Source organism: Copadichromis virginalis, linkage group LG12 (assembly GCF_057382275.1).
Source record: "Copadichromis virginalis isolate Kocher_CV1m ecotype Utaka linkage group LG12, C_Virginalis_male_GT1.1, whole genome shotgun sequence".
Taxonomy (NCBI): Eukaryota; Metazoa; Chordata; class Actinopteri; order Cichliformes; family Cichlidae; genus Copadichromis; species Copadichromis virginalis.
This window is the reverse complement of record NC_140629.1, coordinates 28,567,860-28,592,668: the sequence shown is the minus strand read 5'-3', so window position 1 is coordinate 28,592,668 and position 24,809 is coordinate 28,567,860. Positions and strand designations below refer to the sequence as shown.

The 24,809-nt window shown below is 42.2% G+C and overlaps 1 protein-coding gene across 2 annotated transcripts in view; it reads right to left on the bottom strand.

The window, feature by feature from the left end:
- Window positions 1-24,159, bottom strand: part of sema6a (sema domain, transmembrane domain (TM), and cytoplasmic domain, (semaphorin) 6A) — a 103,664-nt gene extending 79,505 nt beyond the window's left edge. For both annotated transcript variants that reach the window (XM_085475827.1, XM_085475828.1), the window contains exon 1: window positions 23,781-24,159. The gene's annotated coding sequence lies outside the window, so the exon portion shown is untranslated. The remainder of the gene's footprint in view (window positions 1-23,780) is intronic.
- Window positions 24,160-24,809: the final 650 nt, after the last annotated feature.

Here is a 24,809-nt window from a genome sequence, read left to right as displayed (position 1 = left end):
GAACTTCACTCCAATTATTACATTTCTCATGCCTTTTCTTTCTTGAAATATAAGTGTTGTTGAGTGTATGTATTGTAATAATTCGCAATGGAGTTGTGTTTTTCTTTCTCCCCTTTCACAGCAAACCAGTCCCCCTGTGTGATCTGCATAATGCATGAATCCTCTGCGTAGACTGTCAAGGGAAACACAAGGCACAGGAGCAACAATAGAAAGCAAACTTGATGTATCATATGTAGTTTAATGAATTATTACATAAGCCCCTCAGTGCTTTCCTTGAAACTATAGGAGTCCTGTTCTTTCACTATATAAAGACATCCTACCAAAAGTATTCACTGAGAAGAAACATCCTGTTGATACACTCCAGCACTCTAGTAAATGTGAATACCCCCTGAGCACACACACACACACACAGATGCACACACTGAATGAACATGCTGCACATGAACGCACATCAAGGCCTTTGTGTCACTGGATCTGTCAATCTTCTTCTCATTTTTCTCCTCCTTTTTTCAGTTTACTCAAAAACACACATGTACACACACATCCAAGCCAACACAATTCAGGTCCGTCATAATGAGGCCATCATGATGAGGGAAACACAGAGTCAACAGAGAGCCATTCATAGCACAAAGCCGCGGAGTCTCCTCAAGTCTCTGTGTGGAGCTAGCTCCAGTGTGTGTGTGTGGCTGCCAGGCAGGGTGGGCCCCAGAGGAGAGGCTTACATGGCATGACCTCAGCAAGAGACTTCCCTCCTCCAGGCCCTGGCACTCAAATGTACACCCATGAACACACACACACACATAGATATATAGAGTGTTCCCAGCATTCCTGGCAGCACCAGTCCAACCAGAGTCTGCCATATCTTTTAGTAACTTCTTCTGATGATTTCCTCTAAGTCTCCCTGTACAGCCGTGATCATTCTTATATCTGGTTTTATTCCACTGGTAGCTTTAGTGGAAAAAAAAACTCTTAAAGTTCAATAAAGATGCACCATCTAGTCCTCTCAAAAACATTTTCTAAAAAGGTCTTGATTTTTTTCTTCTTCTTTTTCAGTGCCTTGAAACTGTGAAATTAGCACAAACACAGGGTATGCCAGTTTCACTCAGTGTTCATATCAGTCAGATCTTGCTAGCCCAGTGGTAGCAAGAGCATTGGGTTTGTAAGGACGCCAAATGTTGGTCAGTCGCCTAGACCATCAGGCAGGCGGTTAGCGAAAACAAATTTTTCAGCTTTTCGACAACATAAAAATTACAGTTTCTGTTGGTTCCCACTGGTAAACCCTCAGATCTTCTTGTTGTAGAGATATTTAATCAAAATGGACTCGTAAGAAGTAAACAGCCATCATTCCATCTTCTTCCACTTATCAAGTTCAGGGTTAGGAATGGGCTGGGGCCCATCCCAGCTGTCACAGGGCGAGAGGCAGGGTACTCTAACTCTGATGCATAGACAACCATTCACATTCAAATTTACACCTAGAGCCAATTTCCTAACAGGCCATACAAAATAAAATATTCTTTGGATTTCTTTACGTTTTAGTCAGTGCAAGGAAACTGTACGGAAGCTATGTTATTTATAACAAGTGAGTTACATGCTCAGCTTTAACAAACAAAACAAGAGATTTTTTTGTTATTTCATTCTATCCAATGTGGACATTTTTTTATTTTGTCCACATCCAGTTTGTCATGACTAAGTCCACTTTGTTTATTATCTTTCCAACATCCACCTTACATATAATGCAAATCATTTCCTCTGAGCTTGCGCTAAGGGCAGAATCCCAGATTTGCATAACTATAGCAAGAGATGTACTATACTGCACATTGCTGCTGCATAATTCATCTACATTGCAAGACATAATTCCAAGAAAACCAAATATTAGAACTCTGAAAAGCAAACGAACGGATAGTAAGAATGAGTTGCCTCCATATGCAATGGCATGGAGACACTTGCGACGTTTTAAGGGGGAAATACAGACCTCGGTTTAAGGACAGCCAAACTTTCTCGTGTATATTTAATGTGAAAAACCATATTCTCCTCTCCCCCGTCCACAGTGTCATCACAAAGTTAGACCCGAATCGAGTTTGAATGCGGTGATTTTTCATGCTTTAAAATGAAGACCCGCTGCCAAGAGCGCACAATTAAAATTAAGTTTGTGTTCAGATGACAGACGTTGAGTCGTCATGCTAACAAACTGAATGAATTATAGATCGCCTGCATCACCCCACCCAGAGTCTATCTCTGCCTCTATCTTTCTCTTTGTCTGTCAAAATGTGATGAGCTAAGAAACTTAAGAAGCAGCTTTGGGTGTGAAACTGTATCCCTCTCTGGGGGTTTGAGCCATTTTGTTGAATTTGCATCTTAACAACCTTTCTGAGTAATTGAAAAAGTGGTGTCAGAGCCCAGAGTCTTGATCTCTGATATGGTAATTACCTTCCATTTATGCCAGAGACTTTCAGGGAGTCCTGAGATCCAGAGGCAGCAGCTGTCTTTGAGGAAAAAGCGTAATGACCTGCATATGTCTCCTTCTTTTTGGGAGCTATCAAAATGCATTCGGTTGGGTATTTTAATCTGTGGTTGACATCTCTGATTATAAGATCCAGTACAGTTGTCTAATCTTCTAACAGCAATGGAAGGAAGGAGGTAGGGATTTAAAAAATGGAGGGATGGGGATAAGGGTCTGAGGATAGGGGCAGACCTTTCATGTGGTTTTACCCCACTCTAAAATGGGTTCCAGAAGCGAGCATGCTGCGTACACACAGCACTTAAGTCTAAGCTTTTGATCATGAGCTACTGGTTTGGTTTGGTGTGCGTGTATGTGTGCTGAAAGATGCATATGAAGATCATTAATCAGTGACACCGCTCACACGTGCAAGCACACACACGCACACAGTGAGAAAAACCATCAATTCCTTTGTTTTTATTTAGGTTATGTGGTAAACTGAGGAGAAGCTGGAATATGAGCTGAGGATAAGAACTCAAATGAGGCAACGCAGAAGTGCGACTGACTGAAGCACACGAAAAGCCTTGAAATCAGTACTTTGTCGTACATTCTTTAATGCTACAAGCAATTAACTGCAACAAAGCCTTTGATGCCAAACTCTTTGCAAAGATGCAGACTAAAATGTCCACAGACTCTTTACTGTCCCACACGAACAAGTGTTTAATCTTCCCAGATGCACCTAAAACATGACAGGTGACATACATCAGCTGCCTGTTGTACTGCTGTAGGAACCAGCAGCTTTTATCATCCTATTCAGCACCATCTTTCAACTGTACCTATGGATGCCAATGCTGCAAAATGTCAAAACAAATAGCTCAGAGGAACTACTTCAAGAAAGAGACGTCTCACAGATGAATCTGCTTGTCTCGGGTAATATAAACATCATACTCAGCAAGGGTGCGTGGATGTGTGTGTCTGTGTTGACAAGCAGACACATATATGTGTATATATGCTACACATAACATAGACGACTCCCACACATTGTATGATATTTGAAAAGAAAAAGAATTTCATCCTAGTGGAAGAAGCAACAGTGTAATATCAGGCGAGCACACGTGAAAAAAACAGCAACAGAATCAGTAAATATACACTTTTTAATTGTGTGTGCTTGACCTGCTGCGCTGCATATGAGTCAACACTTTCTCTCAGTCACCTCAATCACTGGATTAGCTTCAAAGTCATTTGTCAATTAAATTGCCCTCTTTTGAGAGCCGAGTCCAGCCACAAATCATGTTCAATTGGAGAGGGAGAAATTATGGTGGTGAGAAGGGAATAGGAACAAATTAAATGATCCTTGAAACCTTTGTAGCTCCAGTTCTCTGATTTATCCTTTTTATGCCTTTAAGATAAACTATTGGCATTAGCTTCATCGGCTGCTTTTAGCAGCATAAATGCATGAATATAGATTGACTATTGGTGAAGGTGAAAAGGCTAAAAGCCTCATAAAATTGCTAAATGAGAAATGATCAAAAGAAGAGTTTACTTTTTTTTTTTTTTTTTTTTTAAGTGCATTTTTCTTCTTGCAACTGAAGGTTTCCCTCTTTACGTCCTGTGCAATGTCACCGTCACAGCCTTGGTGCTAATTACATACAGGACATTATCCCTTGGTATACATGTAAGTCTTCCTCTAAGTCCCAATCAATACAGAGTTTGTTAAAGAGCCACTAATGTCCGTGGCTCCATGCTTCGCAGACACTAACGACCTCGCTCTGGATCAGCCACGACAGCTGAAGACACCCAGCACACGCTGCAATCAATACTTTCTCATACTGGCTCAGTCTTTAGCTCGCTGTCAATCTCACCATCTGTCTTACTGCCTTCGTATCTCTTCTTCTTCTGTTACCAAAGGTGTAATCTCTCCCCCCAATCATTTTCTATACCTCCTATCTTTCCATTTGAGCCACTCATCCACTCTTTCTCTTTCCAGCTATTGGCTGTCCATCGCAATCTATTTCACTCTGTCTCCTTTCTTTTTCCCTTCTACCCATCTTTTTCCCCTCCCTTTCTCTCTCTCTCTCTCAGCCCAGCCAACAGCTTCATTGTCCTTGGGTCGGGGTGAACAATGTCGTCCCACATGGGGCCCCTGTGCAGTCCCAGCCGAGAAGGCAGGGAGCACCAGAAAACACCCATAACTCAGTGTTTCAACTGGGCTTCGGGATAAAGGGAAGCCTCACACATGGCTGACTATGTGGGTCAGCCTAGGATCATTTGTAGACTAGAAGGCCAGCAACTGGCACCAGAATCCCCCACTGAGGGTGTATATGTGTGAGCGTGTGAATGAGTGAGTGGGTGAGTGAACGAGTGTGTCATGTCCCCTTGCAAACCCAGTGGTGTGAGGGCCCCCCCTCCTCCCCAGCTCAAGTTCATCTCAGCCAACTATTCTATGGGAAACCTGCTCTTCTCTCCATCGCCATTGCTGCATCCCTCCACCCCCATCCTCTACGCGACCGCACCCAGATGCCTTTGTGAGCAGCGGGGACAAAACAGGGGGTTCTTTGGGGCCACCAATTAGTCCTTCCCCATTGGGGCGACAAGGGCGATGAATAGAAAGACCCCCAAACCGTCCACGCATATAATCTCAGCCTTCGCTTTGGAAGTTACACTGTCACAGCCACACAGATTCCACCTTGTTTTCAGAAGAGCCTTCTTGATTTAAAGACACGGCTCGCTGGTCCAAAAAGCGAGCATCCGGATGCCAGCGAGTCACTTTGTCAGAAGAATGCGATGGAACTTACTGTGTGTTCACCCCGCAAGGCACACAAGGATGGCTTTTGGGAGGTGAAGGGGGGGTTAAGAGAAGGTGAATTTTTCCCATCAATCACCAAGTGACATAAGCAACAATACCAACTTGGAATCCATTACCAAAACAAACAAAGACATAGCAGGAGAGTCTGCAACAGGAACCCAACACGGCTGGACAAGCTATGTAAACTAAAGTGGTGACTGAGTAGGAGCAGGGTGAGCCTTTGAATGAACACAGTGATTGCTGGTGAACCGTAACACAAGTCACAGTGACGAGATGTCTCAATAGTTGCATTATCACTGTTACGAGCCCCTCCCTCAAGTGCTTATCGGAGATGGATTAGCTTTTAAGGGGGGGCCTTAATTTGCAGGAAAAGGCTAATTTCTTCCTGCTTATAGATGAAATAAAGGTTTTCATGAGTCAAAATTGTAAGTCAAAATTATCTCGATACAAAAATTATTCAGACACAGACTCAAGAGATTTTTGTCTGAATTTAAAACTCCACACCTCTTAACTACGCTAACATTCATCTCCTCATCCTTTTGAAAAACAGTTTGAATGCATTGACTTTTTCTCTAAGAGATAAGGCGCCCAAGAAGCAAGCAGACAGTCTAATTAACGAACGCACACACATACATACACACACAGATTTAAACGTGCCATTTTCTGTTCTCACCTTTTTTAGACTGGCCATTGGCAGAGAGCTAAGAGAACATAACACTAAAGAAGGGAGAAACAGAGAGAGACCGGAGGAAAAGAGGATGAATGTGAGATATTTATGGACATGAGTTTTCTCCAGCAATCCTTTCTCCTGCTGCTCATCCTCCTGTCCAATGAACTGAGTACTGACAAGCCAAGACAGGTTAAGCTTTTACGGCAACCTCCCATATGATCAAAGTAAGGCAAAAAAAGTCCCGACTCTCAGGCATTATTGTGATAGGCTGTTTGTTTGCAAGAAGAGAGCCTTGTGCACAAGACTTCAAGTAGCTGTTTGTTACACAAGCTCTCTTTTTCAGCTAATATCTGTCTATACATACTATATAGCCACACTTGGGAAATGCCTGTTACCTGAAATTATCATTTAGACTTGCTCCAGTCAGTTGGAATAAGACCCACAATCCACTGTAACAAAATATACAGACACATAGGTTCACTTACTTTACTTAACTGCAACATAAAATCGATATGTTGTTATTTGATATAGGGTTATTGAGGCATAAAAGGATGTGTTGTCAACATTCCCAGTTAAAAATGAAAGACCAGCTTGCTCAGACCAGATCCAGGACACCTTCCACCTGGTCTGAGCAATCGGATTTCATTGCATCCTCAATACATCCTGCATGCATTTGTGCATTTTAGCTTACTTAGAGCTATCCACTGGTGACTGAATCCTCCAAGACCCATAATAACGCTAGGTATGAACAGAACCATAATAATGATATTTTTCTGAAATTCTCTTAAGTGACACTTTAGCAGTCTTTCCTAAAACATCATGAAATTGCATCATAAATTTTCCATAGAAAGAAGTTTAAATCTTATGTGCTGTAGAGGTTTATTGAATAAAAACATGTACAAGGTCATGCTTCAGTTAAATGATCCTCTCCAAAAAGTCATTTAATAAAAAATACATAAATAAATAAAAAAACTAGGCTCTGCTCTGAACAGCAAAACAGAAACAGAGAATGCTCTCCAAGTGAGGCGCATGGACTCTTTGTTCATCATCATCAGCAATAGTGCTCCGCCAGGCTATTTAATGCTTGGCTGGAGAGTCAGGCAGCATTTTATCTTTGTTTCAGTTCCCATACCTGAGGAATACTTTTATATTCTCAAATGTTACACAGGGCAAGTGTCACAGAGACTGTAATTTATGAATTACAATTCACAGTTGCGGTGTACCAAACACAAAACAGAAACCTCTGCTGAGGCTCAGGTCTTTGTCATGTAAAGGTGACAGTGTCACTTAAAGCATTTTCACCTGGTCTTCTTCCACAATGGTATTTCATTACCTTACAGTATAGCCGGTATGCCATCTGAAGGTGAAAGCTGCTTTGTGGGCTCTCACTGAGAGGTGGGGAAGTGCAGGAGGGCTGCTAGGCAATAGATCAATGACTCCGTGTTTCCACAGAGAGAGCGATAGGAAGTACAGGGCGAGCAGCAGCCGATGCCTTAAAATAGTTCTACCGATTGGAGCTCAGCTTTAACCCAAATAATGGAGAGGCTGACCAAGGTCTGCCGAGGTCTGTACATTTTTGATTAGCTCATGACCTCCGGAGAGTAGAAACAGAAGACAGATTTCATACGGACGAGATAGAAAAGTGGGACAGGAGCTTTTTTCTGACTTTTTCTGTTTGTCTGGAGCCTTGGCCAATATTTTTTATTTTATTTTTCTAATTAGAGTTTTGAGTATAAAACCAGAGAGAAAGGTGACAATGTAGCTCATGCACAACAGGTTCGTGTGTGTACTGTTAGAGCATGTGTGCTGTGTCTGAGTAATCATCCATCATATCTGTCAGATTAGACCTACCTAGTAATGGCTTCAGGCAAATGTCAAACAGTCAAACACACACGCACGCGTGCATGCACGCACACACACCCACACACACACACACACACACACACACACACACACACACAGTTTAAGACTTTTTCTTGTATTATTAAAGACTCCTCTTCTGAAGGGACAACAGTTCTACAGCAGACATTAGAATAAGATTAACACATATGGTATGGACTTTTTTTTTTTTAAAGAACTTTAATGACTCCAGATTTAAAAAAAAAAAAAAAAAAAAAAAAGAAAGAAAATCTGAAGCAATCTGATACGGGCCATTACTACTTTGAGAAGTATCTGGTGGCACAGGCACACATACGTACATCCAGCACAGATGTTCACCCTCTCTTGTTCTTAGCTCTGCTTTAAAGCTACAATGTTTTGTTCATTAATGGTTTCCTCAGCTGAAGAAGATAAACTGATGAGACCGTTTGTGGTGAGAATGTTTTTACCTGGTAACTTGATGGCAGTTTGCAGCATATCTTCACTCTTGTTTGAACCACAATGTCTCTAACAGCACTTTACTCATGCAGCACTGTACTTCTCACTCTCTGTCTCTGTCTCTGTGTCTCTCTCTCTCTCTCTCTCTCTATATATATATATATATATATATATATATATATATATATATATATATATATATATATATTGCATCAACTGTTGTTTTTATACTTTTTTGTCCCTTCTACTTTTCTTAATATTGATTGCTGTGTGTGAGCCAAGTTTCCACTCGAAGACATAAAGGCTTTTCTCACTTCTGGTGTAGACATTAGCATTATCTCACATTGGTGACGATATTGCTGTTTTGCAAAAACGTTCACATCCGCTTCCCTGCAGGGGCACAGCATCTTTTTGACCGTTTCCTTAATGTAGCCTAATGAGAAAAGACAAGACTCAGCTTTTCCCTGACCCAGAAAATGAAACAGCGGATCAGCATCCGATAAATAAACAAACCATAAATAAGAATGAAGTATATAATTAGAAAGATGATCATTCTAGACAAGCCGGCTCATTAGAAAAAGGGACTTGCGCGTTCACCAATAAGACTTTTCCTGTCGACTAAACAGATTCCATTGGAGAGCTTCATTATGGCAGAAGTAGCATTCTTTCTTTCGCTCTCTCTTTCTGTTTCTTTTCATTTTTTTCCCTTTCTCTATCTGTTCTCAGTTTTTGCCCCCTACTGCCCTGTCCATTTCTTTCTCCTCCCTCTTCCTCTGTTCCTTTCTGCACTCAGTCTTCTCCCAGCCTCCTCCACCCTCCCCCTCCACCTTCACTCGCCTTTCTCAGGGTCAATTAAGCTACAGTAACTAAACAGCAGTGCACCCTGTCACATTCCATCCAGTCCCACTCAGTGAGTGACTACAACTTTCAGTAAAACAAACGGGCTTTGAAGGGACCCGCTTCAGCAGCTATTACCATATGAACAACTCACTTCCTACCACACAATGAACTACCTTGACAGACCTTCTGTGGCCTCAGGCTGTCCTTCGTAGAATTGTGTTATTAATGGGGTATAAAGAAGGGTCTGTGTGCAGGCTGTCTGCCCTGTTTCGCCTCTGGTGCTCTAGCCTGGTCTGCCTGGCTCTGCCTTCCCAGCATTGCAATATTCAGCTCATGGGGGGTCAGCAGCAAAGACGCTCACACACACACACACACACACACACACACACACACACACACACACACACACACACACACACACACGCACACGCACACGTAAAGTACACACGAGCTCACAGCAGGGTATGGGCATAAGTACAGAGAACACGGAACATGAAATGAAAACTTTGATGTACACACACTTGCACACATGTTCACACAAAAACATGCACACGCTTTCAACTATGAGAGTGCCATACTGTGCACTTGAGAAGCCAACCTCCAGCAAAGACAGATCTATTTCTCTTCCCCTCGTCCACCTCCTCACACAAAGAGTACAGCATGTCAACAGCTGACATCTTTAAGAAGGATGAAAACGTTCTCCTCCTTTTTCGATATTTTCAAACTAAAATAGAAAAGTTCACACTACAACACTGATCTAATTTAAACTGCAGTTTACCGCAGCTCAGTGGAAGTCTGACTTTTTCTTGGAGAAAATTCCTTATGCACAACAGTTTGCGTTGTACTGACAACAGGTTTGTAGAGACTAAATAGCAAGAACGGAGCCGCTTCTGTGAGCCAACGACAGTAGCTTAAGAGACACAAACAAGGCAGACAGCAACGGGAACAAAAACGAATGAAACCGATACGTTTTCATTGTCCGATTGCACTGCAATGCAACTCCGGGACGGCACTTGCTATGAAAGGTGTCATTAAATTGTCCTGGCTTGTTTTACCTGGCCAAAATATCTGTATGTGTACAAGGACAAACTGTACTTGCGAGTAATATTTCTCAATCTACCTGCAGGCAGGTAGATCCGCTTTTCTCGTGACCTGATACTTTCCTGTGCATCTCTACACCTTAAAGGCTAACACAACAAACCTGCTACATTCAAGAGCAGCCATACTGACTGAAACGGAGACGGGGGAAATATCAGATGAATTGGCTGGGCACCCGACACGAGTTTGTTTGTCCTATCTATATATTTGATCTGGTTAGGGGAGGAAGTTTTGTTCAATGGCTCTTTGTGATCCACCACTGCAGCTTATAGCTTACATCCTCAGGCTGCAGGGTGGGTGGGCAGGAGCACAATCAGATGGGTTCAAGTGAACACTTAATGTTCTTCTCTGCTTGAACGTAGCAAACCAGATCTATAATATGCTTCAACAGGAAACGCAGAGCACACCCTGCAATCAGATCTACTTACATCACAGTGACATGTCTTTTCTCCACATCACAAAGAGGGGGGAAAAATGCTAAATTCGCCACACTGCCAAAAATTGTAATTGCAGAAATACTCATGCTGTTACAAACCGTGACTCTGTGTTCTTAGTTTGGCCTCACTCTGATGTTCGTATTCGTGAACATATTGTAATTCAAAGAAATTGGAAACAGCAGATGGCGTGACAAAGTGTTATATTATGCAGCAATATTGTACCATACCTTGTTTTAGTGCTCCCAGTTGAGTTGTAGGAAATGATGCTGCCAAAAACAATCAAGCCAGAGAGATCTAGCATTTGTGTTAAGTGTGAGAGATTCGCTATTATCTCTCTCTCTCTCTCTCTGACTAAAACATTGGATTGATTATATTTTATATAACACCACTGTACTATGAGTGGCCAGTACATATTTTTAAAAAGTATCTCAATCAATGTAATGATTAATGTAATTCTATGATGAAAACAATTTGATACACCATATTGTTTCTGTTAATAATAGATTATTTTATTGTCATCAGAAGAAGTTAAAAAAAGGAACACATATTTATTTTCTTAACCGTTTATCCACTTCAGGGTCTCGGGGTGGGAGGTCTGGACTCTCCACATGTCACCAGTAAAAAACACACAACTTCTTCCAGAATTCACAGTGTTCTAATTGAATAGTTTGATTTATAACAAATACTCAGCAGTGCATGACAAAAAAACCCACCTACTCATAAGTGAGATCCTGGAAGCAGCAATGGTTGCACTAAATGGCTCAAATGATTAATTGACTATCACTGTAGTTGTTAATTAATTTTTAGTGGATTGCCTAATAGATTAACCCTTTAATTCTTTCAGTTTAAGCTCATACATCCCAGCTGACTCCTTCCTTCATCATTAAATTGTGGTCTCCAGCAGGCACCTGACACTAGGAAAACAAAGAAAACCCGAGTCAGAGAATCCACCTTCTCATGGATCAGATCTTCGTCTGACCACAAAGTCATCTGACTCCCAGTGCATATCTGACCCACCGTCACTTGATACACAGAATCCAGCCCAAAACCTGGATAGCAGATACCGGACAGGTAACCCAGCCCATCGAATCGCATGCCTTTAACTTGAGGCAAAGTGTGTTTCTTTGGATACCTCTGTGCACGTACCTGCGTGCTTGAGCCTGACCGTGTATATTATTTTATAGAGGTCTTCTAGAATTTCCAGATAAGGGTCATAATCCCATAAAAGCTTGTCAAAAGCTTGTTATCGCTCACACATGTTTGTTCATCAAACTCCACCTTAAAACCCCTCAGAGGCGGATAAAGTTCCATCATCTGCCAGGTAATAAAATACACTATTTGTTCTCTTATACAAATGTCTGCAGTACAGGTGCGCTCGTCTCTCTGTCCATTTGAGAGATAGTTATCAGTTAAAAGGGTAACCAAAGCCTCAACACTTGTCAGGTCCCCCGTTTTTTCTACATTCAGCTCCTCATTAGGTCCCACTGCGAATAATATCTCCTTTTAGCTCTGTTTACTTGAGGCATATGGCAGGCCTACAGTAGTCAGCAAGCTGTTTCCTATGACTAACCTTTCCACTACGGTTTTATTGGTGCACTCTTATGAGCACATCATATGGTGACTGCAGCATATTTGACCCATGAGCTGAACTCATGATAGCAGTGGTTTCACCGAAAAGAGGAAGACAGCGGTCATCCGTGTGAGGAGGAAAGGCACACAGGGCAAACAGTATTAATGCTTCTATTGATTACAATCTTGCCATCCGCTTCTACACTCTCATTAGATGTAACACAATGCATCCCAGGGAACGAATAACCATTGCTAATGGCTATAAAAAGCTCTTGAGAATCGGCTAACATTCTAGCCACTAAAATCAATATTTCCCCCAACCACAATATTTATTTAATCTCAGTATAGTGGCACGAGGAATTAAGGATGAAAAGCAGATGAGAAATTGCTAAGTCAGAACAGAGTAAGAGACACTTGGTTAGCCTAAATTGACTGAAGCTTAGCCACTAAATCTTAGCACCTAACTAAAGTTTACACAGTACCTCTGTGTGGCTGCAACTGATTCAGACATGTTCAAAAATCCACTCTGTTGCTATCCAGTAAGGTACTTTGGATAAAAATAGCGCCTCTCTTCCTGTGTTGTGTCAAACTGACTCCAATCATTCACAGAGGATTCCAAATAACAATTAATTAATGAAAAGTACCTCCCCTGTGCTCACCGCTCCAGTTGACGCTGTAGTCACAACCCAGGCAGTATTTACTATAAGTAATTAGCCCAGAGTTACAGGCATGGAAATCACCGTGATGATGGAATAACTATCTGAATGCCTCAAGGGCGGGACAGGAAACGAGAGCACTCAAACAGACAGTCATGCCTTATTATGCAAGTGGTGGAGGTAAGAAATACAGCCTCCCCAGGTAATTAAGGTCGTGTAGGCAGCTTCTTACAGACAATTGCCCTGAACAAGCCTGGTGTGAAGTGAAAGATGCTGATGTAAAGTGGAAGTGAAAATAAGTGAAACTCTGCAGTGGTCTGACCTCTGTAATCAGAACCAGAATAAAATATTAACTATTCGAGCATTAAAAGACAAACAGTTTGAGCAGGTTACACTATGGATGGATGAGTTGTGAGTGGTATTATTTTAAATATCACAAATGTAAGTGTATCTAAAATGGCAAGCGAAACTGCATCGCATATGTATAATGTTACTCTAAACATGTGCAGCTTGAAGCACACTTCGCAGTAGCCATAAATACTGAATTCTCCTATTGGATGTATTTAAGGCTGTCATTTAATTGCTCAGCTGTCACGGGGTCCTGAGCTCACATGATTATATTTGTGCATACTTATGTGCATGGTGTCATGTGTGCGTAAGAAGCACATGAACCACTGTGCATATAAAGCATATGGCAATATACTTAAGCTACGGCAATTACTGGTAACCACATCCTCATTCTTCACAGGGTTTGTGCTATCTGTGACTGTTAAATTACCACAGTGTGGGTCAGCCAGGGTTACATAGCTTGACTAACGCAAAGTACACACTCACATACACCATCATAGTTGTAAGCACACACTAAGTCCTTCACCTGTTAATGTGTGAAACAAATGACGCTTGCAGCGGCGCCAGAGCGAACACACCACCATGTCCCATCTTATCAGCTGGCTGCATAAAACGCTGTTTGTTCTAGATAGAGTCTGCAACAATCAACCAGTCTGCTAGAGGGGATTCAACTGGCCCTGGATGACTGCACCTCACAGGACTGAACAGAGAAGCAAATCCAGTGTGGCACGGGGGAAGGATGGAGATCAAAGTCAGGTACAGACTGAATGACAACAATAGGCCTACACCACGGGATCAGCTCAATGCTCCAAACTCCCAATCTTATCTAGGTCAGAGCCACACCTCCACAGACTCATCACACTGCCTTTTCTTGCTGTTTGATTTCTTTGTTGTCATGGGTGGTGATGTAATCTAATGTAATTTTGCAGTGTAAACTCTCAAGATGAAGACCAGGTAGCAAAGCCGTGGATTTCCTTTGTGAAAACACTCAGACAAGAGCAAAACTAGTTTTTGGAATAAGTCAGCCAAAGAGGAACCAAAACAATAATCTTCTAAAATGTTTTAAACCCTTCAATACACATTTAAAAGGTGGGAACCAGCTAAAAAGAAATAACTTTCTGTTATAAATTTGATTTTTTTTTAAAAACACAAAAATAATTTACTTAAGGAAGAAGAAGGGAAAAAAAACTTCCTTCATCAGTAAAACCCTCCGAAACCTTGTAAATGATTAACTGATAGTGCGTCTACACAGCATCACCTTCCTCCCAGTGTTCCTATCTAGTTACCGGGCTAGCATTACTAGACCAGGTAAAATTAGGATATCTTGTCCATCCAGGCTTAGCTCACATGTACCATGACAAAAACCTGCAGAAGGAAAAAAGACACGAGGGAGAGAGAAACTGAAGTGGTTGACTAATGAATTAGCTGTCTTCTGTTTTTCCTACCTGTCAACCAGCTGAGAACAGTTAAAAGCCTTTATGCAAACAAGATTTGATATTGAGAAAATGCACAGATTGTAATAATCTACCCGAAACAGAAATAATTCTCTGTGATAAAGCCTGACCAGCGTTGACTCATCAAATTCTCTTCAGAGGAGCTCGGCACGTAGCCATCACTCCTCACTCTGATTCCAAACCCAATTAAATAATCAAGGGTTCAACTGCTGTATAATACCATAATCAATAGACAGAAAATGTCTTGGTTATTGGGATGAAGTTAAACAGATCCCACAGAAAGTACAGAAAACCATCAGAGAAACAGATGAGAAGGTCCAAGATTAGCTGAGGATGGGAGCACATCAAAAGATACAGCGTTTCTGTATGCAGCTGCTGCACTGCCCAATCAAACCAAACTCAGAGACCAAAATAAGCCTCGCTGCACATTTCTCAGTCTCGACACACACCAATTTATGCAAGAGTGCATACCTACACAAACAAGACACTAGTTACAATACATGCACTATAGCCTTACCCACCTTCACAAGCCCAGAAGCATTCACCTCCAGAATAATCCAGTCAGCAAACCTTAACATGTTTAGAAAAGCAAAGCTTTTTAACAAATAACGTAAAAAGGCCCCCAGTAGGCTGTGATGAATGAATCAACCCAAGCATGCTGTGAACATTATCAGAGTGGGGGATGAATGAATATATTATCATGCAAGGCACAGATTCTCTTCTCCTGCCTCACAGCTTGTCTGTCTTCCTGCCTATCAACCTGCTTGCCTGATTACCTGCCCACATACAGAGCACCTTTTGTCCAGATTAAAGGGGGATGGATGGGGCAGGATGAAATATTATTTCTTTTCAGGAGAATTCATTTTGAAAAGGAGATGCATTGGTTTCTTTGCTGTGCCTCAAAGCTTCACTGCCTCCCTTCCTAACTGTCCAGACTCTTTCTATTACCCTCTTTGACAGGCTGTCTTCCTCTGTACCTGTCTTTTTAAATGTCCCAGTTATCTCTAAGTCTGCATTCCTGCATGCCCCTAGCATAACTGTCTATCTGACAGTCTTGTTTATTTTCCCAGCTCAAGTTTGCTGTCTATACATTACGTTTATGTCACTAATTAGCACTAACAAATACATTTTGTGAGCAACTTACAATGATTGAGTTACATTGGGAAACTGCTACAAAACTATGTGTAATTTCTCTATTTTATTTTAAGTTTCACTGTAATTGAAACATGCCTACTGGTTTTCCCTGTTTGTCGTATTTTTGCTAAGCTTGGCTATCTGCTGCCATTTGGGGGCAGAGTCAAAAATATGTTTAACAACTGGAAATGCAGAATTCTCTATTTTTATGCGTGCACTGTTTTTTGTTCTTTGCTGCTAGAAACACCAAAGTCAAAGGTTATAAAGAACTTTGTTTTAGGTGGGTGAAACTGAGTGTAAAAATAATTAAAATGATCCCCTGCAGCTACTGTCTGTGCTTCTCCTATGTACTTCTTCGTGCTCCATTGTTTCTCCCGCTTCTCCTTCTTGCGGTGTACTGTGTTAATTCGCTTTCCTGGTTAAGCCAACCTTTCAACCAATCATCATTTGACCTACATGTAGCGTCATCGCCCAGGGGCGACACGGTGTTTGCTCGTTGAAGGACTGTACGCGAGCCTCCACGTTGTGTGAATTCCCATAATCCATCTCCCTGCGTAGGTGGGAAGCTACAAAAACAGACACCAACGCGGGACCATAAATTGGCCTTCAGCTGGCTTCGAGTATAAATGGACAAAGCTTCGGATTTTTAACTAAACCAAAACAACAATTTTTCTTTTGACCAAGTGTTTCAGGAACCTAACAACATGTGGGATTAGGAATCGGTTTACTGGTGTTTATGTCGAAGTCCTGCATTCTGCACCATTTACCCCGGCCTCCTTCCTGTGACTTTTCTGCTGTATAAGGATTTACGTTTCCTGGATTGTAAAAACATTACCTGTAAACACTATTATGGCAGCTATTTAAATATATTCAACTGGAGATACAATTGCCTTTCTAGCTGCCTACCTGCCTGCTAGTCACCCTGTTTGCCTATCTGTTTAGTTTCCTAAGCTCAGGCTGCTGTTACACCATACATTTAATCATTACAGGAGCCCTGACTATACCAAGCAGTTTCCCTGAGCTGACTGAACTGCATGCATGAATGTGTGTGTGTGTGTGTGTGTGTGTGTGTGTGTGTGTGTGTGTGTGTGTGTGTGTGTGTGTGTGTGTGTGTGTGTGTGTGTGTGTGTACGCCTTTGTAAGGCCTCCACTCAGCATAGTGATGATAAGTACTCCCAGCCCAGCGCTCTGCATGAGCTGATGGACAGACAGGCCAAGAACATTGGGAGCCTTGTGGTGAGTCGTGTGTGTGTGTGTGTGTGTGTGTGCGTGCGTGCATGTGCTTTCGGTGTTGCTTTTTTTTGTTAGCCAGCCACGCCACCAGAGCTTGCCACATGGCTGCAATTTGTTCATTAACTATGTAATAAATGTACACACACACACAGAGGTAATATTGTTCGGAGTTCTGCCTGATTGGATTCTGAAATAGAGGACCCTCAGGGGAATCACTTGTAGTCTACCAGCCACTGTGACCAGGGGAAGACAGATTTTTTAACAAGGGTTGAGACAAATGCTGAAGAAGCACACAGAGTCTGGATTTTTCTACCTCTAATAAGAAACACTGTGAATATAAACTAAGATAATACTGGTTGGGTAAGGTTTTTCATGTTAGCAACTAAATCTACTCCTTGATTCTGATTGCTCGCATATGACCAGATGTAAAACTCCTTTCTTAATACCGTTCATGTTTATGTGCCTAGAACTCTAGAGACCACTGTAAATAATTAATATGAACCCGGGACCAATTACAAGAACTCTATGATCATCATCAGTGAATCAGATGAGTTTGGGATGGTTGTTACAAATCACATGCTGACTCGGATATCAATTAAAGGTTGCTTAAGTATAAGCTTGCCCAGCTCAGAGCAAGCTAATGCTTGCTTGTATCACAGCAAGCAACATTAGATTATCGAACGGCAGATAATTTAAACAGAAATATTGCTGTGGAGGGAAAAAAAAAAATCCAGAAACGTGGATCATAAACGAAATCCGTCAAGTCCTGTTTGGCTCGCGTATCTAAACCAGCAGTTCGGCTTTCAGAGACAACTGCTCCTCCCACATTCAGCGAGGCTTATAGCCTCTGGAAGAGTGACTGCTGCTCTGCCTTGAGCATACCGATCACCTTACACACTGGCTTTCCTCTACTTTGACAAGTGATACACATACATGTATATCAACACGTGCACAACCGTGCATGTCTGTTTGCACAGCTACTCACAGAGCTATAAAATCTGCACACACACACACTCAACCTTTAACCCCCCCCCCACCTGGATTAATTCACCTGCTGCACCTGAGAATGCGAGCACTATGATGTCACCTGCAATCCCATTACTTCAAAAGCACAAAAGCACCTCACTGCCATCAGTACAAAGAGCAAACACACCCTCTCACTTCTTCCTTTGTCCCTATGTCCCCTAATAGTAATTCCCCAGCAGAAAGTCCATACACAGTGAAGGGAGAATTACAGAGTGTGCTGTACAATCAGGTATTCTTGAGTTTCTGCCCACTAGCACCCATTACGTGCACCACTGTAACAATGACAAGCTTTCTTTATCCCTCTTCAATCTTACTGACATGAAAGAAACTGCCCTGACGCATGAATTTGTGTGCACTAAAAATGCGCCTTGTGTGCGTATGAGTGAATTTGTGTGTAATTGTGTACACGCATTTGAGTGAAAGGTGGTTGTGCAGTGAGAATCCCATGATTACAGTGCTGCCAGTGGACTGCACTCCCAGAAGCCCCCACTGGAAATACTCACAAGCAGGGAATGATGTGATGAGACAAGGCGATAATACAACCACCACATTAGTGCATGGTTAGCCATTAAAAGACCCAGATGAGATTATGAGGTCATATGGGAGGTACAAAGCCTACAGCCAAAACAAGAAGTCCTTCTGTGAAAGTACCGGCACATGTTCATGTTTTCCTTCTGCGTGAAAGGAAGCAAATATAAATCTGGAGAGAAGGAGAACAGGGCTGAAAAAAAAAGAAAAAAAAGCAACGAGATAGGCAGATGATAAAATGCTAAGAGACTGAGAAACAAGAGCTGATAGCATGAGGTATTCCCTGCCTTGGAAATTTCCATAGTGGTCGATTTATGGACTAATCCATCATGGAATAACACATGAATTCAGCATGATTTGCCATCAAAACAACCAACTGAGCATGAAACAGGCGATCCTTGCCCATCTTCCATTTCAGCTTAGTGGAAGGATTTTTCCATTGTAAAGCAAGGTGAAATAGCAGCAGTTCAATGTACTGTAACACACTGGAGATGCACCAGCCCCATGAGCCTGCTATTCACAAGATGACGCCTACTGTGAAAATATTCTTCTGCTCTCTTTAGGAAGGAGAAAGCAGAGAGATGGAAAGAGTTTATGTACGTATGTGTGTGAAAGAGAGAGGAGATAGAGGATTTACTGCTGAGATAAAAATGGAATCCATTTTGGTTCTTGAAGCACTCTCACCCACAGCGTGAGGACCTGCTCGGTGCGTTATCCTGGCATTGCTCTTTCAGTCACTTCCCCTCTTCCCTCCTCTGCTCTCTTTCAATTGTTCAGTCTTCCCCACACTACACTCTTTATATAATTTCCTCTTTTCCTCCTTAGTCACACCTCCTTCCTTTCCTTTCCTCCTCTCTCCTCCCCTTCTTTCTCTCACTTTTCCTCTCTCTAGGCAGTAACGCACCCCAACACTGTCTCAGGTCCTGAAACTATGGCAACGGAATGAGAGAGCAAGCGCTCTCTATGATTAATAGATGAGAGATGCAGTGCCAATCGCTGGGGCCTGGGGAGGAGGGACAGATGCACTCGAACAACGCCACGCAAACACGCACACACAGACGCAGAGAGTACACACAATGAGAGCACACTCAAACCCCCCCTCGCCATTAGCCACCCTCTGTGCTTTGTGGTACTATACGCACGGAAAAGGGTCTGACTTAGGCACTACACAGAGACACAGACACATAAGCAAATTAAGAGGCAGTAAGCAGGGTTTTTCTGATGCTTAACATCCACATGACACACAACCTTTCTTATTGGCTCCCAACAAGCAAACTAACCACAGAAATAACCACAACCACAGTAGCGGATGCAGCCCTAATGAGTCTTAAAAGACTGTGGATGTGTCCATGACTCACAGCTGGCTTCTCTTACCTGCAGAAGCACAACAGCAGGACGGGAACTAGGACATCATATTTTAACACTGTGTGCCATGATTTACATCATCTGGTCTGTAGCGCAAGACTTGGTTGTTTTCAAGGCCACTCATTCATCCATCTCCCAGGCAATCACACAAAGCCCTGCTGTTTTTGGATTATCCCTGCAAATGTATTTCCTTTCCATTCCATCTGAGTAATGACAGGCAACCAAACCCAGCTGTGACAAAGGTATTACCACATGTTAATGTAGCATACACTAAGTGCTTAAAATAATAATATGAAGAGAAAGTGCACAATTTAAGCTGATTTGAAATGTTTCAGTGGATGGGTTTTCATCTAGCACGCACGGCAAAGTTTGGCTTCTCTCAGTCTTCTCCTAGATGAGCTGGCTATCACTTTCTAATTCACTTAATTTCCGACAACAAAGCATTGCCAAGGACCAACAGCCAAAACACCAACAGGCACTGCTTGCCTGGTCCTTCATGCCTCTGGCTTTTTTGGCATGCAGTTTACAACACGCTCAATCAATTATGCTAATGTAATGAGTATGAAGAGTGTTTAACACATGGATGGTTAATTCTGTGGACGCACTGTAGAGTCATTTTTTATGGAGCCACAAGGGTTAAGGCTAAGTGGGAGAAAGCAGCCAGTTAGAACAACACATTGAATCCATGCATGCGTGTGTGTGTGTGTGTGTGTGTGTGTGTGTGTGTGTGTGTGTGTGTGTGTGTGTGTGTGTGTGTGTGTGTGTGTGTGTGTGAATGTGTGAAAGACAGCGAGAACAAGAACAACGCGCAGAAGCTAGTGATTAGTGATTACATTCTCAATGAGCCATGCTGTGAATGGAGCATACAGGACTCTACAGCACTGATATATATCAAGTGCCTGTAGTACAGTGAATACCATTTATCATCTCATATAAACAATGAGCAACATGTTCCAGTAAAAGAAGGCTGTATGGTGTATAATGAGTAAATAAACTTTTTTTTATTAAGGAATCACAAATATAAGTTAAACAAAAGGGTGGATGCAAATCTCAGCATAGGTCTAATATATTTTATATCTCTGTCAACATTTTTTTTTTTTCAGATAAAATGATGTAGTTATCAAATAATCACAGAACTCATTGCCAACAAAAAAAGTGAGACGGAGCAGCAGAAGGTTAAGTACAAAATAATGTTTATATAGAGCAGTTGTATAATTTGTTGTATCTTCCTGCTTGTTTTTCTTTTACCTTCTGAATCACAGCAGACTCCCACTGAATCTGAAAAGAGAGCCAGCCAAAAACAGACACTGTGCCATAACATCTGTGATGCAAAAGTTCAAACCCAAGCTTCTTTGATTGAGCTGACCCGCGTTTCTAAAACAAAATGTGTTAAAAGCACATCCACAAAGCCGGGATTACGCTCTTTCTCCGGCTTTGTTCTGTTACTAGAGGTTTGTTATTTAGTGTTACGGTAGTGCAACTGAGGCGGCGGCAATTTAGAAAGACGTGGAAGCTGAAAATGGGGTAAGCATCAATAAATCACATTCAGATGACTAAGATGCGTTTGATGCTTTCTTGTAGTCTAATTGTTTCTAAAAAAAAAAAAAAAAAAAAAAAAGCCCACACACCAAGGATGTGCATCAATAAAACATGGCTTTTATTAAATATGCATAAATACACACACTATTGAATGCAGACTATTGACACTGACTGAATGAGGACCAGCAGTTAACAGTGGCTGACTGTTGTGGCTGTTTATAATAGAGGGCCAATTCATTTGAACAGGAGCAAAGCTCTTTATCAATTATTCAGACCCACTGTATTAAAGCAACATCTGCATCTGTCCTTAACTGGCAAAGGTAAATACAAACTCTTTCTCGCTCTTTCTATTTCTGCTTCTCTCTTCCTCTCTCTGTCTCACACACTCACGCGCGCACACATACAGTGTGACAAATGCACATCAGTCACACACAATGCCATCCCCGTTGCTATTGTTAGGGGATCGGCGGATCAAACGCTCCACAGAGCATTGCTCCAAATACAAGCAGCAACTCTGGTCGCCCTGCTTTATTCTGGGGGTTTTTTTTCAGGAGGACAACAGGCAGACTGTTGTCACTAAGGTAATCATGCTGTAATTCATGTGTCAGCACAACCAACATGTCAAAATATAAAGTGCTAATAGTAGGATTAGCACTCTTATTGGTGGTGCTGTATGCTGCATGAGGCAATATGGTGGGACTTGCGGGCTGTGCAACATCTTAAGAAAAAAAAATGCCTCCAGGATTTTTCAATGCCTCCAGGCTAATGTTGTAGGAGGAGAAGAGGTAACATGTTAAAACATTTTTGCTCTTTCCCCATTTAAGATCTGTGTGTAATACCCAGCACAGTGTGTATGCTGACAGCAAAAAAACATAAGGTCACACGTGAAAAAACACAGAGGAGCCCCAAATATTTCCAGGCATTTCAGGGAAAACATGAACTACAACACCCTTTCCTCTCAGAGCTGGTGTAAAGTTTTTTTTTCTTTTTCCACTTAGAAAAAAAAGGCTGATACACCATGTGGTGCATCTGGAAAACAGTTGACATGATGCATATTTTGCGGTCTGCATTCAAAAGTGCTTGGATTCACCCATTTCTATCAGCTCACTTGCACACTTTCTAATCTATAACCTACATTCAGAGTTTGAAAATTCCTTTTCCAGCTATTCCCAGTGCCTCTGGGGAAATCGAGGAGAGGAGAGGAGAAGGGAAGGGAAGAGAGGGGCAATCACAGAGTAACTGGGTGTTGGCACTTGTGTTGGATGTGGTTTGTGAGGCCTCTATCTCTCCTCCAGGCTTGATAAATAAATAGAAATAATGTGCAGAAGCACTTCTTCTACTGGCTAATCCACTTCTCAACCTGCGCCCCTGGTCAATATTAGAAACATTTGACTGATCTTTTGGAAAAGAGTAACAGTGACCACTCCATCACCTGGTGGCTGAACACACCCTAACCAGTGTGCCTGTCCCTCTGTGTGTATGAAACACACGCAGAAAGCGAGAGAGAGGAAGAAAGTCTCAGCCCGCAGAGTAGCTCACTTCGCAATAAAAACATGAATGTAAAATGATTAATTCACATCACATCCCTGTGATTCAATCAAGAGTTTTGTAGAAATACTGTGAAGTAGAAAGATTGTTAACAAAATTAGTCCACCCTATGAATATCTGCTTTAAATACAGATACATTTACTCCACGTAATGTGGAAATAAATTGCAAATGAAAATCCCGTCATGCACTGTAATAATGAAGCGAGGACTCGAGTATTATGCGTTTTCATAACATTAACATTAATATCTTAATAAGTGTGTTTAATGGCTGTAGTTTGAAAGTAAGCACTGTGAAGTCATGGGGCGGGAGGACTACAGTCGGTCCACTCCAGCAAGTTCCTACAAACACGTTTCCCCTCCTTATTTTCATATTTTGAAATTATACACTGGTATTGTTTTTTCTCGTGTTTAGACGCACTAGTTTGATCCAAAATAGGTCCTCCGAGACTTACACTTCTTTCTACTATATGAACAAACAGCATAGGAGGGATTACGCACGAAATTATGATCTGTTTAAATCACCAGATGGTATTTTTCTTGCGGAAAAGGATCACAGTTCTCATATGAATGTAAAATGTACACATTCTGATTCACACATTTAATAAAAATGCTTTTGTAAATACCCGAAAACATACTAAGTTGATACGGTTACCGCGCGAAGCTGGTGCACTTGTCGCCCGGTAGCCTGGCTGCACAGAAAACAAGCCTCCGGGGTTTGAGAAAGGCTGGTACGGGCTATGAGCGCATGAAGTTAGACGTAAACAAAGAAATCTCACCTTCAGCTCATGAATGGATATCCCTCGGAGTGGTTACACAGCTCTGCCTTTTAGTAATCCATGAGATGTGTCCCTCAAAGCAGTTCAGATGGTGCTCGCTTTAGGATAACAATACGAGCGCTACTTTTCTCATGCGCTTCTTTTTGTTACATGCCGCGCTCAAATCACACCACTCAAATCGGAATATCCATCGGAAATCCACACTAGTGACAAAAAAGGACGCTTTGCCTCGTAAACTTCCCTCAGGTAAACTGTACGAACACAAACAACCGGGTGTCCCAGAACTAGCTACGGAGCTGAACGCAGTCCCTTCCACAAAAGCCGACGGTCATCCTATTTGGAGATGAAGCTTCTTACCAGACTGAAGCGGAGCGCAGCAAGCCCAGCTGTCACCCACCCGCTACACACACACTCTCTCTCACACATGCATAGGGAGGAGCTACGTCTATGGAACGGGAGCTATTGTGTCAATGGGTGCCAGTTATGGACAACTGTATTTCTATTTTTACGCAGTGGAATGCGCGTTGGAGAAAGAGAAATCTTGGGGGCTATTAATAGTGTCGACACAGGAAAAAAACACAAAGAGGTTATTGGGAATGTCAATAAGATTAACTGGTATTCTGTATTCTGCTCTGCTCCGGGCCGAGGACGCAAACTGTCACTGGTAATTTTGATGACACAATAAAGATGCAGGTCCTCCTTCGACCCCCCCCCCCCCCCCCCCCCGCCGCCGCCGCTTTTGTCAATGCGAATCGGAATATGATCAGGTTCAAAGTCTGCTGCCAGTTGTCTCTGCGCTGATCTCAGGGCGCCTACCGCCTTCCCTCTTAGGTGGTCCCGGGCCTGGCACGCGCGCACGCACACTGCTGTAACTGGGATTTTACAAATGAGCCCTTACTTTCCTTGACCCTCATCTCATCAGAGAGGCCATCAGGTAAAAATCTGAAAACAACAGCGAAGTTCAAGAAGTTGTTGCTTAAATTTATGCTACATGAACTATCTGATGTTAGCGATGCGTGCTCCACTTAG